The 17,145-nt window shown below is 41.3% G+C and overlaps 1 protein-coding gene across 3 annotated transcripts in view; it reads left to right on the forward strand.

Moving 5' to 3' along the window:
- The window catches only part of ankrd11 (ankyrin repeat domain 11), a 112,066-nt gene that overhangs the window by 22,255 nt on the left and 72,666 nt on the right, over nucleotides 1-17,145 (forward strand). For 2 of the 3 annotated variants that reach the window (XM_080493448.1, XM_080493450.1), the window contains exon 2: nucleotides 8,181-8,251. The exons of the other annotated variant lie outside the window; for it this stretch is intronic. The gene's annotated coding sequence lies outside the window, so the exon portion shown is untranslated. The remainder of the gene's footprint in view (nucleotides 1-8,180; nucleotides 8,252-17,145) is intronic. 3 annotated transcript variants of the gene reach the window in all.

Here is a 17,145-nt window from a genome sequence, read left to right on the forward strand (position 1 = left end):
CCCCCCTCTACATCAAGCCAATACATATTATATTTAACAACATAGATTTCTTATATTGTGTGTTGCAATTATTGGCCCTCTAGATATTGATTTTGATTACGATTATGAATGTTGTGAAATTGCAGTGAGTCTCGTACCAGAGCACTTCAGCTGGTTTTAATCAATTCAGTCATAATATCAACAAACTCATTGTGATTGTATTTGGTAAAACTAGGGATCTTTCCAGTGACTAAGTTGGGTTGAATCACAGCTTTGCAGATTCATTATACCACGCGATGAGCTGCATTATCTCCTCAGACTGGGCTGGATGGCCTCATGTAAAGGATGTCAATTAGGCCTGAGCATGTCAAGCCAGCAGGGACATGTCTTTTAGTGCTGGTAAACATCTAGTGCTTGGTTTTAATGTTTTTGCACATTGCTCCAATGGAGTCCTTATGCTATATGCAGTATATGCTTGTACTATACTTATACCTTATACTAGTATTGTTTTTGTGACACGGCATACACGCTACTATCATTTTTTTAAAAAAAATTTAATTTCTCTCGACAACACTACCAATCCACTTTTGCGAGAGGACATTTCTACAATTTCATACTGCAGTGTTTCAAATCTACTATCCATCTAAATGATGCCATGGGGAGAAGAACTGCTGGCTCTGTAGCCCAGACTAATGATGGAGGGCTGCATGACGGTTAAATAGTGTTGTGCATAAATGAAACACTAATTTGTTTAATTAACTAATGTGCTGACGAGAAGTGTTGAATTGTTAAGCCGACCTAAAATGATTGCATCCCTGTTAAACACCGGCTGATTGTGAACGTATTTGTCAAATCATTATGTGAAAGTATTGTGATGGCATCCTTTTCATATTAGTGTGATGTTGATCGTGTGGTATTTCAGTTTGACATGCTACTTCGTTGGTATTGCTCTCGACTTTGAGTGGTATACAATTTCCAAATTAGTTTGGATACTGACGAGAGTTTGTTATGGTGTGATCGCAGAGTATAAAGTCACTAATAAATGTCTGATTGCTTCAGCTTTCCCTGGTAACTTGAATCACTCTCAAATTGAAAAATAATTCACATTAAATCAAGAAAATCACTTATTGTGACTACTATAAACTCTTAATCTTGTTAACATGTTTGGCCACATTGACTGTCCTCTTTTAATCCTAATAGATTACGTTGATTAGCCGAGTCAAGACGTTTGATTTGAGTAATACGTCCATGTAGTCCATCCATCTTTCATGCCGTCTCATCATACTTGGTGCTGACTTTTAGTGAATACAGGGTCCACCCCAGAAAGTTCACCAGTCCATCACAGGGCAGCTGAAGGTCCATGGAATTAAATGTTTTATGAAGATACCAAACACTGCACTGATGTTGGTATTGTTAGTTTGGACCATTTACAGCATCTACATCTTTCTTAGGTTGTAACATCTAACCAATTCTTTCTACTAGTGTATGAATTGCATCTGTAGGCCTTGTAGTCCACCTCTAAGTGAAATTCCCAAACAATCTTGGTGCCAAATAGCAGACTATGGACTTTTTGAACATGCTTATCTTATTACATGAATTGTTTATGAAACCTTCTCATGGCATAATTCTGCATACTGATCCTAAAACACTACTTTTTGGCTCTCTCTGACTTGTCACTGAAAACCGGACATTAATCATTTTCCCCACGCTAACATGCAGACTTAATGCTGCACCTGGTAATCACCACCTCTTGACATGATGCCGTCATTGTTTGGTATCCTCAGAACCTCCAGCACTACCGCAAAGAAACTAATCCTCTTATGTCTCCCATGTTTTAATATTCCCTTCATACAGAAGTGATAGTTCCCATGTTTTGCCTGAAGTGAATGCCCTTGCACGTTGTTTTGAAAGCCCCTGACATGGTTTATGAAATCAGATAAGCATTGGTGCTGTTTTTCCAGGTTGCCTTTCAGCTGCCTCTGATTGGTTCTCTGATAGGGCAGTCAGACAGAGGTCTGACTTGAGAGGTGCACTAAAGACCTTCTGGCCTCTGATGTGTTTGCATTATGTGGTTCAGACTTCACATATAAAAGCATCAATGATTTAAGTTGCTCAAGACAGAAGATCTTTTAATTAAATGCTGACTGGCAGATTCTCTTTCCTTTCTGAAGAGGGTCCTGTCTTCTGGTTATATTGTCACCACTGGTTCTGTTGCTTTTTTGTCCCCCACCAGGATATCTTGTTAACTGTTGGCTGGCACCAGGCAGCATTTTGCACCATTTATATTCGACAAGCTTAATAACATCCTAGGGGTCTCTTCAACTCGTAAGGCTGTTACCTTAGCCCTGCATGCGAGACACCGAGGTACACAGGAGATCTAGTCATGCTAAGTTAAAACAGTAGGACATTTACTGTGTTGATACAGCTGTTGCAACAGTGAGGCAAGTAAAGTCATCGAGAAATAGGCTCCGCTTTGCTGCAACCAAATGTTTTAGTCCCTCTAGTACAATAAGCTCCAGTGAAAAGATTCAGCTTCATCTCCATCCGTAGTTTGACAGCATCAACGATGGTTCCCAATTTTTAGTGAAGGTCACTTTTAAAACCAGGGTTTGTTTTTTTCACTAGCTGTCTCACTTACAGCAGTGTCTCGGAGAGCTGGCAGGGCAGCTGCCTCGACTACACATCACTGCTCCACAGCTCACAAACTGTTCTGTTCCTCACCAATATATTGCGACGCGTGTTATGCTGTGATGAGCACAGTTATGTATTCTACTACAGCGTTGATATGTCAGCTGTTGGATAACAGGGAGACTGAACGCAGAAAAATTAAATAAGCGAACATGTTGTCATGGTGATTTGGATATTTTTTTTACATTTTTATTTTACAGCACCGTATTCCAGAGGGGAAATTCCAACCAAAATTGACCCACCAGTCGGTCCGGTTCCGGACCCAGATACTGTCCCATCTAGACTTGGACCTACTTCCAGCCAAACCAAAAGGGTGCTTCTTTTTGAACAGGCGCAGCTTTTGTAGTGTTTGCGGTAATAGTAAACCTGAAGGCTGCTCTTTGAATGGGAGCAGCTTTTGTAAGAGCTGCTCCAATTCAGCTTTTAGGAAACACAGAAACCAATTGCATTTGAGTTGAGCCGTCACATGTAATAACATACAGCCGATCAAATCTGTGAGATGAGAGTTAATGTAAATAAGAAGAATGGGAAGAAGAAAAGATAGACGGTGAAGGTAGAGAAAAAGATGAGGGACGAAAAAAGCGAGAGAAAAAGATGGAGAAAGTTGAGGACCAGGTGTCGCTCTCCAAAGAAAGAAAAAGTGACGGTGAAAGTACAAAGTAATTTCTGTTCATTCTTCTCACGGGCAGCAATAAACCCATGAGTGTCATTTGCTCAGAAAACACTACACTTATTAGGTGTCAAGTCAAATGGCATTTATGAGACAAAACATAAAAGTTTAACAGACTAACCCACTGAAATCAGATGCACAATCACAGAAAATCAGTTCTCTGAGAGTCCAGTATGACCCGTCCACCAGGATCCTAAGACACACATTCATCCGAGTGTATCTTCTTTTGTTTACTTTATTAATAAGCTGATTGTAAACTTCAGCAACTGTTTTCAATTCAATTCAGTTGAACTCTATATATATATCGCACCAAACACAACACAGTCCTTTCTAGGTACTTTTAACTGAGAGAAACTCAACAAATGTCATTTTGACAGATTCACCTTTGTACAGCAGCTCATCACTCAGGTTTATTTCTCATCACAGACGTCAGGAGATTCTCACAGGAAGTCACACAGAACTTTAAATGGGTAAATGATGGGCCTCTATTGGTGGTAATGGTTGATCTTCAAGCAGATGTGGCCCTGAAAGAGCAGTTTGTTAGAACTGATGCTTCCACTTTCTGGCTCTAAAGGTCCCTGAGACACTTTCCCAGGTCTGAGGAAAGTAGCTCTGTACATAAAACACAACTGCCAGGCAGCTTTCTCCACAATGAACAGAATCAAAATGTGAGATCATTTTATATCGGCAGTCATACATATATTGTCAGTTACATGATGATTAATATTATCCAAACAGTTTTGAATTGCACTGAATTCAGTTGATTTGACGACCAGCTTTTAAATACATGCGGATGTAAATATGTACATCCCTCCATCGGTGCCAGCTTACAATGTGCGAGGGCAAGATGCACCCTGGACAGGTTTCCAGTCTCTTACAGAGCAAACGCACAGACACAGACAACCACACACATTTGCATTCACACCTAGAGGCAATTTACGGTCACCAATTAACCTCACATGCATGTTTTTGGACGATGGGAGGAAACCAGAGTGTGTGTGTATGTATGTATATATATATCACACTAAATGGTTAGACATTCTGATCTTCAGGACCTTTGTGTCAAGAAATTTTGTCAAAATGGACCTCTGAACATTTTAGTAGAATACCCCTGCTGTAGATACTGTGCTTTTGACAGGAGCTGTGGTGAAATGGAACCATAGGCAGGAAGGAGACTTCAATGTTTACCTGTCACGTTTTCATTGCAGCCTTTCCCGAGTTCTCTGAAAGAGCAATATGTTGATTATATTGACAACAAGCTTCTACATATGCAATAATGAATTTGTCTTCATAGTTGCTTTTTTTGGATAAGGTTGTTTTTAGCTTGTCTAAATGTGGCAAATCAGCAGACTTTTTGTGCGTGCATTGCTCATATATGTCATTCTCGTTCTCCCCTTCTCTCCTAACTTGTGGTTCAGTGTAAAGAGGGCTAGAACAATTCAAGTTTTTATCACTTACATTAACACCTACAGGCAGTTAAGACTCAAATGGATATTATTGAGATGTGGGGAAAAACATGAAAACTGCACGCTGGAAGGCCTCAAACCGGTGATATTCTCGTTGTGAGGCAAGTGCACATTCCCCTCCACCACCATCCAACACTTGAGTAACTCCAGCAATGACATTTTAACTCGATTCCATATTTGGTTGCAAATCGTGGTATAAATTATGCATAGGCTGTCTGTCATACCCACAAATGTTATTGTCACTGTTGTATTCATTTAGTATGATTTCAAGAAGCATAATGCGTTGTCATATTTGATTGTTGAATGAGGGGAGGAAAAAAACCAAAACATGCATTGCCCCATTTCTGTTTATGCTTGGGAGATAAAACCAGCCTTTTCTTTACTAAGAAAATGAGTTAACTTCAAAAACTGTACATTTACCTGTGATGTCGTCCATGACAGAGGCAATGGCTGTTCCTCGACTAGCCCCTCTTACTTTCTTTTTTCTACAGCCATTTTCAAACTGTAGTCATACCTGACCTTTAGTTTGTCTCTCACCTCCAATATTTTTCTTTCGTCTTAATATTTTGAAATGGTGAATCATAATATGTCACTTTTGTAAACAATGTGCATATTATTGTCTTCTTTGTGTGGCGAGACTAGCCACCAGGTAGCTTTTGGATTTGCTTTCAGTGTTTTGCTGGTTAGTGCCGCCATACCTCATCAGTTTTTCAGGCGAACACAAAAGGTGTTTGTTTGTGGGCTCTATCCAAAACTCTGCTGGGAGGGTAGTGTTGTTCTTTCTGGTGGGATTATTGCAATCCGTCAAATCCTGGGCTTCCCGCTGGGAATGCCCCACAAGTTCCACTCCAGCACAAATGCAAATGCGCAACTAACCATCATCCTCCTTACCACTCAGGCCATCCTGGGGAGGTCTGGCCTTAATCCTGCCTTGCGTTCCCACCTGCCACCCTGCCCGAGCTTAAGCTGAAGACAAGGTGCTACTTGCTGCTGGCCTTCAGTGTCTTTGTGATGCCTTAAAAGCCGAATTATGATACAAATGTGGGCTCAGGGTGGGGTTTGTGCTTGTGTCCCATAATCACTGGAATGTTACCCCAACGCTGGGCCTCAGTAAAACACCTCCCCGTGTCCTGCTGCCTAAATCCTGATAAACCCTTGTCCTCATTGTATAGCTGGCAGAGGACTGGGGGAAGGGCCATCATCGGTTCACTGACTTAAGCATTACTGTTGTGACTGCTACACTTCCTTGAATGCTTCTCACATATGGTCCATGGGCTAAAACTGGGACGCCGGCGGGTCCAGTCGGGCCTGTGAGATGGCTCTGCAAATGCAGATAGGCGAGTCAGTGGTACATTTTTAGTTGCAACAGCATTGAAAACCACTTTTCACTGTTATTTACTCCAGGATATATTGTTCAAAATTTGCATGATGAAATTGTACTTATTTTGAAGTTATCACATTTTCTTGCATGGATTCTTTTTATTTGCACTAAAACATTTAGATTTTTGGATGTTTGGGGGTAGTTTTCATGTTGAATAATTTTCATGTTATACGATATTTCATCAGATTTTGATTTAAAAGTGCCATCATGCATTGACTTGTGCTATGATTGGCACAAATAATTGTTTACTGTGTACAGTTTGTTTCAAGAACACAACTGTTAACATGTTTTTATGTTGTTGAATTGTTTGATTTCACACATGGAAGTACTTTGCTATTACTATGCTATGGAAGTACTAAAACTTCTGTTTTCGTACCCAACATAAACAAGTAAATAAGTTTAGGAATATTTTCTATTTCTTACCTGGACAGTAAGTACAGTATATTGTTGAATGAATGAAGACGGATTTCCGTGAGACAAAGTACAAGACTGTTTAATGCTCGAGCTGAGGGCACAACTGAGATCATAGCCAGATGGTCACTAGCAGACAGGAAATATACCTCTGGGAATAATTACAAAGCATAACAGATTATCAGCAGCCCATTTCTTTATTGTAGAAAAAGATTTCTCACTTGAATTATGTGAAATGCATCTCCACTTTATAGGCACGGCCCATTTATTTAGGCGTTCTCACTTACCAGGTTAGCTGAGAAGCTTGAAAAAGCTTGAAAAGAGACTGACATTGAAAAGCAAGAGTCATTGCATGGTTGATACCGAGGCTGTTGTGGCACAGTTCAACAATTTGACATGCATTCTCGGCAATGCTGCCATCAATGCTTGAGGGGGAAAAACGGTTTTACTAGTATGTTTCATCACTGTAGTACAGCTATTTCCAATATCCTTCCCATGCAAGCTGCTGCAAATAATGTGTCCATTGAAGCTCCGCTGCGACAGTCATGGTTTAACTACTAGCCCGCTTGCTTGTGGCTACGTCTTTGATTTTCCAGTGGACGGAGTACACAGCAGTGTGCAGCTTGGATAGGTCGCCAGTCCATCACAGGGGCAAACAGAGAGCGATAGACATACACACTTACATTCATACCCAAGTGCAATTCAAAATGACTAAGAAGTCTAAATGAATATGATTCAAATGTGGGAAGAAACGGGAGCCCCCAGACAAAAGTCAAGCACACTCAGATGTGACGCAAACTCCACATAGAAAGGCAGCCAAGCCCGACCTGGACTCAAGGATCAGACCTTGTTTCTTTGCTATAAGAGTGATAACCATTGCAACACTGCAGCTATCTCTAATCATCAGCTAAATAAATTATTGGAGACAACAGGTATTATTGCTTTTCCCTTCTTGCTTCTGTGTTTTTCTGCAGTGACACCATTGTGTAATCTGCTGCAATAAACTGTTAAACAATGTTGATCCAATACAATCAGACACCTTCCTCATTTATCCTTTGTAAATACTGTGAATATGTACATTTTACATATTGAAGAGTTGACCATTCTTTGTTTATTGTTGTAAATACTGGTGTGTGTCTTCTATTGCATACTCTTATTGTCTCCATTTCCGTTAGCGTGCACAATATTTGACCATTTGTTATTCTCTTGCCTCTGAGCTTTGTGGAGCTTATTTGATGACTGCATTTCCCCAAGTAGGATGCATAAAGTCTCATCTTAATCATTGAAAATGTATCAGTACTCCAGTACAAGACTAAAAGCGAGTTTATGACTCATCAAAAACACATGGGGGTATATGAAGTGGATGTAGGGCTTAAATATGTTGGAGTAACACCAGGTTTGGAGCACTCAGTGTTTAGTTTCCACAGGCTTCTCTGTTTCCCAGAGAACTGTGGGAGAACTGATCCTGGGAGGAGAAACATGACCCTCTGCATCCACCCCAATATGCAACCATCGCAAAGAATGTGAACCTGCTTGTGCTGTCCCAGTAATTAATGCTTGGTTTTGTTTGTGTCTTGTTTTCCAGGATTCTGAAGCAGCAGGTGTTTTTCTAGTTGGATTTTAGCCCACTGACATTCTCCCACAGCCATGGAATCGGTATGTTGACAAACACTTTTTCGGGAAAAAATATAACCATCAGCTTGATTCTCAGTCCTTTTAAGGCCACGTTCCTTGTACCACTGTGAGCACTGTCTCTGTCGTTTGTTGTTGGATGCTGGTACATATCTTGTGTGTATGTGTGTGTGTACACATTTGCTAACCTAATACAACTATCAGGCTCTCTTTAATGTTAGGCATGCAGGAGACTGTGTGCTGGAGATGCTTGTAGCAACAGGCAGTCTGAAAGCACAGCAGCATTGAGCTCTATCCACTGGAATGCATGTATTAAGAATGGGGCTTAGTGCATGTATAACCTCTGCTTTCCTGCCCTTTTGTGTGTGTGTGTGTGTGTGTGTGTGTGTGTGTGTGTGTGTGTGTGTGTGTGTGTGTGTGTGTGTGTGTGTGTGTGTGTGTGTGTGTGTGTGTGTGTGTGTGTGTGTGTGTGTGTGTGTGTGTGTGTGTGTGTGTGTGTGTGTGTGTGTGTGTGTGTGTGTGTGTGTGTGTGTGTGTGTGTGTGTGTGTGTGTGTGTGTGTGTGTGTGTGTGTGTGTGTGTGTGTGTGTGTGAGAAAGTAGGTCACAGCTTCTGTAGTGCAGAACTAGCATGTGTCCAACAAAAGCCTTCCATTACCCTGCATCTGTTCTGCTTGCACATGCACTTCACATGCACAAAAACATACTCCAGTGAATCTGATCGCAGCTAAAACCATCTTGATCAAGTATCAAATTTAGACTAATAACCGTATAAGCATGTTTGGGGGGACTTGCTATCAGGTTCATCTGCTACACATGCAACACTCCCTAGTAAAGACATGACTTTGCAATGTTGAAATGAAATCCAGTGAATCATGGTTTGCATTGACAACAAGGACATTGACAGTCATATGAGGGACTAATAATAGGAACATAAATTGAATCAATAGAGGGATATTGGAAATGTCAATCATCTTTTTTGTCAGTCACACACAAGACAGAACATTTTAAAGATAAACAGTGATGGTTGTTTTAGTCAGGAATCATAAAGCCGTCACATGTTTTTGAAAAGGTTAGCTGCTGATTGATCAGTGTCTGGATTGCGGCTGGCCCTGACACCAACAGCTGCAACATCGGTGTAGCCCCCTTTTCTATTGCACAAATTCCTCTCTCTCGTCTCACTCTTTGTTTCTTTACCATCTTTCTCTCCTACCAGCACCTCTTAAATGTACGTGCCTGTGGCTGTGCACCAGCAAGAGCTGCTTGTGTTTACCTCTCCGAGCTGCCTATATGTGCTTACTGTCAGTGGAAACCAAGGAAACTGATCACAAAGCTTATTATGAGAGAGAGAGAGAGAGACTCTCCTCCTCCCTCACCTCATGTGATGCCAGTCACATGGTTTCCAGGCAAGCAGCTCAGTAAATCAGAATCAGACTTTTATTTTTAACTGCTTTAAATCCTCCACCTGGACTCTACAGTTAGCCGAACTGACTGATTGATGTTCCTTGTGATTACTTATCCTTTTCTCTGTGATTTCATTGCGTCTTGGTTCATCTTCCTCAATGGCATTGGAAGCTACTGCCGTGTCACTGTACATGTTTCTTCACTGAGTTTAAGGGTAGTCTGTTTGTGACTTGCTTTGGTGTGAGTGGGTTAGTTTTGAGAGTATATTAGGGTGGGGTTTTATTCTAGCGATTTCCCATAGGGAAATTATTTCTCCACATTTAACCCATCCTGTTTCTAGTGGCGGTGGGCTGCCACAGTATGGCACCTGGTGAGTGGCTTAGACATCTCATTGTGTTTTAACATGGATGTGAGGCAAAATCTTTGGCATAATAATCAAATTACTTCATTAGAGATTAATCTACTGCCTGTGTTATGACCAATTGTCAACACTGTTTCATCACTAATAATCATGAAGCCAGAGGAATTATTGTGCTTGGAGAGAAATAAATCGACATATTGTCTACAGAGGGTTATATACGAGTCTCTCAGAGGTGAATACATAAGGCAAGTTTGTTTCTGCTTAGTGAAACTATAGTACAATGTTGCTGCGCTGAGATTTCTCTGTTCTCTATTGGATGGATGGACTTTCTCCCGTCTTCTATACCACTTTATCTAACTTGGATCTCTTGGATGCCCAAAATTTTGATATGATTCCATGATGTTGGACCAGAGCTGTTGCCCTGGCTTCTTCATCCAGTGATATCAACACTGAAGGTACGGTAGCCACAATAGGACAATTGATTAAGTAAATAAATAAGTAAAATTGGATGTGTTGCTTAACAAGAGCACTAGTTATCTACCTATATTGGTTTGAACCGGGGCGAAAGTGTTGTGCGTGTGCGTCATCGTCACATGTGACCGACGAACTTGGTGTGAAAAGGCTCTATGCTGTAGCCAGCCACGAGAGGAGATGATATCCTATCTTTCAGCTGTGCAACTGATAAGGGAGGTGTCTGTGTGTTTGATTTGCTGCAATAGAATGGCTAAAATTCTTGTAATCACGCCTCCTCCACTGGTTCTCACACAGTTCCCCTACTATCTCCTCCTTTTTCACCAAAGCAGGGCTTGTTCCTCAGTGGGGATTAGTGTGAGCGTCAGGTCTGAACAGGGAAGTGGGTCCTGCCAGTCACATTACATAACTCGCCCCCGCTTCTGCAGCTCGGCCTGGCCCGGCTAGAGAGAGACGACCATAGAAGCTTTGTTTTCCCAACCTTCCCCTTTTCCTCCCCTATGCCGCTCCTCCACCTCCCCCCTTAGGCAGACTGCATACTGATGCTGTATAGAAGGAGTCTGTTTGTGGGGAACAGGCAAGGCACTGTGGCATGGAGTGTGGAGAAATACGCTAATAACAAGCTGAATGGCAGCGAGTTCACATCTCAGGCACAGGAATTTGAGGTCTGCTGTAGGTCGTTCAGTTTTCAGGAAGATGAGAAGTAACGAGTCCCAGTGCTACGTTTTACTGCCTGCACAGGGGCTTCACATCAGGATGGCCAGTGATTACGCTGAAGGTGAGGGTTCATCTGTAGAGCGTTGTATTTCTGATTCACGTTTCTCAAGGTTGACCGGCTGTGAGATAGCTTGTAAATATTTCCTAATTCTGTATTTTTGTGTCACTGTCTTGACACCCACACACACTAACACACTCTTCCCCACCTGGCAGTATGCCACTGTCGGTAGAGTGAGAGTGGGAGGCCAGTGCGCTCGTGTAACAGAGGTTCAGACCTGTTAGCATTATGACTGAGGAAAAGTGAGTAACGTAGGCGTGAGGAAAAGGATAAAGGGTATTGCATGGTGGCAGATTTATGTACAACATCTTGCCGAATTGAGTTTTTGGCTTGCTCTTTATTACTCCATTTTTTTCTCCTCTCTGGAGTTGGGATGGGTGACAAAAAAAATACATCAGTGGTGAAAGGATCAGGCCTGAAAGAAAGTGTTTGCATTAGTGCTGGTCCAAATAGCAATTTTTGTGCTCCGGATATTTGGGCCCAATTAATGACGAATATCTGAAGGTTCAGCTCATGTGGCGGGGAGGGATGTTAAGAATTCAATCTCAAAATTAAGATCTGGATAACACCACATTGACTGAATATTTGGATATACGGATCCAGCCCTACTGGGAACCAGAAGTCACTTGTTGTCAAAAATACAAGCAGTTGTTCCCCTGTACTAAATTCAACATTAAATATATGAACAATTTCATTTATTCTAACTCAAGCCTTGCCTTTTTGGAACTTGAGTAGCATGTTTATAATCCAAATTCATGCCTGTTCAAATTGAATAGCTTTTATCTTTGGATTCCCTTTTACATGTTTACAGTGCAGCAACAAATGATGTACTTTATATTGTATTTGCATTTGAATGAAAGCTTTTACACACCATATGCTTTTCATTCCTTTTTTAATAATTTAATTTAAAATGATCAGCCATCTTCCACTCTCAAGCTTGGTGTTTTGATCTCGTAAGTGTCCTCAGGCTCGACACTGTACCCTTGATTTTCTTTGAATGGAAAATGCATCATATAAATAAACCCCATGTACCATTTGAGATGCACACTAGCAGCCTCAGAAAGCTTTCATAGTATTTGTGTGTCACAGATTGAGATGGAAGGTATAAACTTCATCATTATTGGGTTAGATTGACTCTTTCTGTTTTGTGAGGAAATTAACTGGTGCAGGTCTATTCAAACATTTTTTGAACATTGTTTATACAAGTTCATGCCACTGCCCATATATATATATATATATATATATATATATATGCAAACTAAAATTAGTCATACTTAAATCCCTTTGGGGATATTGCTTTTTTCCACACTTGGTTGCAGCCACAATATGGCGCACCGGGTCAAAGGTCTTGTTCCGGGACCCACATTGGAGACCCGTCAGCTGTGGGATTCCAACCTGCGAACTCCCAATCCCACGTCCGCTTCTCTAACCTCTAGGCCACCACTTGTGCCATTTGCTGCAACGGCCCTCAATGTTTGAACCATGTTGGTTGGTTATTTGCCTTTGTGAAATCTACCTGAATTTCCACTTAAGCCCTTCCTGTTTTCTAACTACTGACATATATTAGAACAAATATAGTAGTCTCTCTGCTCAGCCAAGAGCACAGGCTGTTGTTGTGCTTCAGTGCTTTTTTTTTTTTGCTCTTGCTGGGAGGTCACTGTTGCTTCCCAGGCACTGTTTTCCACAAGCTTAAGTACATGTTAATGCACGCACGCACAAACAGGATCTGTACCTGATGGTTAGACTGACTTAGCCTTGCTGCTGCTTTATAATGTTGGTGGTCTTGGAATTGCTGCATATTCTCCCTTTTGCTTATTCTATAATCAGCTCCAACCCTGTATTTTAAAAAGTATCCTGACATGTCATAGTCTCCTTGAGTCATACCTGCTTCCCTCTCTTCAAATTTAATTATTGTTAAACATCAATTTTGTATTTTGTAAGTGTACCTTAGTGATTATTGTGTAAATCATTTATAATCACAACAATTGTATGTTGCATTGTTTTTCACTTGATTGTGTCTAACTATTGATAAAATGCAGTGACTTTGTTGCAGTTCTTTTAATCTTTTTTTTTTTTAAATATTTGAATAGCAATGAATTTGCTCCAAAATGAGCCTTTTCTCCAAACTCTAGTCAAGGATTGCATGCCTCTAGTTCTCATTTGTATACTATCGTGGCTTCATCTCTGCATTTGGAGTTGGGCTTGAGTGTGCTTTCAGTGGATCAGCCATGAGCCAAGTTCCCATCAAAGACTAGCTGCTACACCAAAGACTGTGTTTAGATGTGTTGGCTAATTTTAGAGCTGCTAGGCCCTTGTCCAAGGTGGGGGAGGATAGGATAACATTGAAGTAGCCCTCCCTTCTTACAGGGTTTGGTTTTGTTTGTCCGTCCAATAACCCTTGTTCATCCCCTGAGGATGTTGTGCACCAATAGAAATGTTTTGGCGTTGCTTATTTTGTTGACAAATACAAATCTTATTCATGTTTTCCAGCCTTCGGAGAGTTTCAGATCTCATGAAGACTTGCAGAAGCAGTGCTACATACTTTCACAGAGCTGTCAACATAATTGACAAGAATAGACAGGTATTTCAAGCAGTGGTATTTGTGATGTTATGAGACATATAAAGTTTCAAAAGGTGACTGTGCAGAATTGCAGTTGGCCAAACTAAGAGAGCAACTTCTGGAAATCATGGCTTATGTCACTCAAGTTCTGGGTAAATACAAGTTTAATTGTAATTTTTACACATGTTCACATGTGCTCATGTAAACAGTAGACCGAAATAACAGTCATATATCGGATATTTTTGCCTCCAGATCAGGCTTTTACAGCTCATCCTGGATTAGCAGTTAGTTTAAATTGTAAAACTTAAGCGAATGTTTGACTGCAATGAGTTCCTATACGAAGGTCTTCTATTTCTGTACTGTCTGACACGGTGGAATGTCAGTAGGTCTCCTTTTCTAGGAAGGCAGTCAAAATCAAGCAAAGGGCTCTTAATTGTTGAATGAGAGAAGAGAGCGTCAAAGATCCCCACTCTACAGTTTCTAGGCATAATGGCTGCAGTAATGGACTCTGTTCTGATTTGTTTATGTCCAAAAGGCGTCTGGTTTCGGGAAATTTAGCCCTGAAGGGTGAAGGGGTGTGGGTATGTTATTTGTTCTTTTATTTATTTATTTTTTGCCAGTGATCAGAAATCCATCAAATTTAGGGCAAACACGCAGACAGAAGCGTATACAAAATACCCCCTCACACACTGATTGAGCCCACGCAACACATGTAGCAAAGCTGTCCCTGTCTGGCCCCACTCTCCTGCCCCTCTCGCAGCCACAGAGCAGTGACCTTGGTTTCAAGTAGCTATACTCTGCTAGAAAGCCAACACCTCTCCGGGGATGGGCTGACCTTGTTGTCTGACACACTGTAAGTCTGCACGCCCCTCTCTATCCCACTCTTATTCACTCCCTCACTCGAACATCAGCTGCCTGAACAAGTTCTCCTGTGTTAACTTTGCCATCGCAAAGGTGGTACAGTTGTTGTGTGAGCAGCTCTCTTTGTTGTGTTGTTTCAATACAAAGGCAGATAGGCAGTGAGTGTTCAGCAGGTTTGGGCCTCTCCCTAACCAGGTGTTCCTTCATCAGGCAACCTGTCGTCTCAGGGACAACATGCTCTTTTTACGAGGGTGTGTGCAACAGTGTACACTGCTGTCCCCTCCCTTTAAGTCCGGGCCTTTCATGTCCTGCAGCTGTCCGGTTGTACTAAGCAACATGGATGGGTCCAGACTTGTTTATCCATTTCATCGCAGACCCAAAGCTAAAATGTTGGGCTCAGTTTAAACAAAGTATTGTTGTAATTGTCAAGCTTTCATCATGATGAAGTTGCAAGAAGTAGAAAAGTAAATACAAACGTTTTTTCAATTCCTTGTTTACGTGTAGTTTTAATGTGGTTAGAATCAAGGAATCACAGAAATGGAAGAAACTTTTTTGCAGCTGACATGTAAACATTGCAATCAGGCTCCTGTTATGCACATTATTTTTTCAGCTGTATCACAATCAGGTTACCTCAACTACTCAATCTTTCAAATGTACATGCTGGCCTGGGTTCCATCTGCCCATTTCTGTCAGGCCTCCCTGACTGTGCTGTGCTTTCTGGAGTGATTGAAAGGTTTCTTGTTGTCATTAGAGCTGTTTTCCAAATGCTTGATTGGCTTCAAGGCTTCTGACTGGATTGACCAGTTTGAGTACATTATTGACAGCCGAGCCGGCAACGACACAGCGGAAACTAACTTGTGGTTACTGACTGCCTCCGACAAGGGGTGTTATGTTAACATAACTTTCACGATACTAGGTTGTAAGCAAATATTTAGATCAGTAAGTTGTAAGAAGTGAAAATAAGATATTACCAGATGTGCTTTCTCTGAAAGATGGAAAAACACAATATGGCTCTTAATGTTTGTTGGTAATGTCTTCCCCATTTACAAAGGAAATCATGTAAATACTGTGTGACTCCAAGTCAGTATCCCTCTTTGTCATACTCATGGGGATTTCAGTTATTGATGTGGTATACCAACATCTGATACCCTCATCAGATTTTCTAAATGGATTTCTTTTTGGATATGACGTAACCGAAGAAAATTCTCCACGTTATTGGCTAAACTCCTGACATTTGGGTATGCTGAGCAAATCGTTGGGCTTATCTGTCTCGAGATATCCTTACACATTGAAGTCATACTTCAATATTTACCATTTTCTCTTAAGATTGTTTTTGAAAAAGGGAAACCAAGTATGCGGGTTTGTTCATTGTTTGAGCTGTATGAATGTAAAAACGTTGTCAGATGTACACTTAAAGGTATTGACCAATTCTCCGTACCAGGCTGTCAGGGACTTGTTGCAGGCCATCTGGAAAACCTCACACTCTTTTTAATAAAAAAAAAAAAAAAAAAAAAAAACATTTTGCAAAAATATTCAAACCTGTCAACATTTAGGTTTTGATGTGTACAGTCCAGTTGTGTCTGTGTGTTTATGTTTTGCATCAGGCTGCAGGCTGTGTAAAAGCTGGGTCAGGGCCAGTAGCCAGCCAAGAGGACAGACGAGCGAGCAGATGGATCTGTTTGGGGTTAACCCTTCCCACGCCACTTCATCCTCTGTGCCTCTTCCAACCTGCACGCCTCTCTGCAGAGTGATTATGTGTGCGTGTGTCTGTAGTTTGGGGGATGGGCTGTACCTTTATGCTAGTACTACACACTGGCAAGCTGGACATAAACCAGAGCGAGTGAGAGACCTTGCCTCAGCAGAATTTCGCCTGCAGACCCTTTGTGCCCTGAACTGTGCGAGTAAATGACTCTTGCCTCCATGTTGGAACTCCTGGTCTGCGTTGGTCCTCTGCTGTTTTGCTGCAGCTCTTTCCCCCTCTGGTGCACTCTGCTGTCTGGTCTCTCAGCCAAACTAGCACTTTGCTTGTTTGTCCTGGGAATGTTTTGCCTTTTCTGGGATCTGGAACCATCACAACTTGTTAGATTCATTGGCTGTCTGCCAACTCTTTTTAGCCAACCAGCCTCCTGCTTTATTGCTGTCTTTCAATGGGGGGGATTTTTCCTCCAAGCATGCAAATGTGCCACAGACAGGCATTTATCAGTATTTACAGTACACTAATGTGAAGTAGTGTTCATGCACTCAAGCTGACCAGGCTATACACTTGGTTACAGAGCATGGTCCCAATCAAACCACCACTCTGTGGTCATGTGCAATATAGGATTTGCATCAGAGAGAAATATTTTTTCCCTTACAAATTGTTATATCCGACTATTTTAAAATAAGAGCAAAAGTGTACATTTATATATTAAATATATGCTGTTACACAAACATAAACAATAGTTAATTTCATTGTTGTAGGTTATAATGCATACAAATTCAGTTATTC

This window comes from Lipophrys pholis, assembly GCF_963383615.2.
Source record: "Lipophrys pholis genome assembly, chromosome: 2".
Lineage (NCBI taxonomy): Eukaryota > Metazoa > Chordata > Actinopteri > Blenniiformes > Blenniidae > Lipophrys > Lipophrys pholis.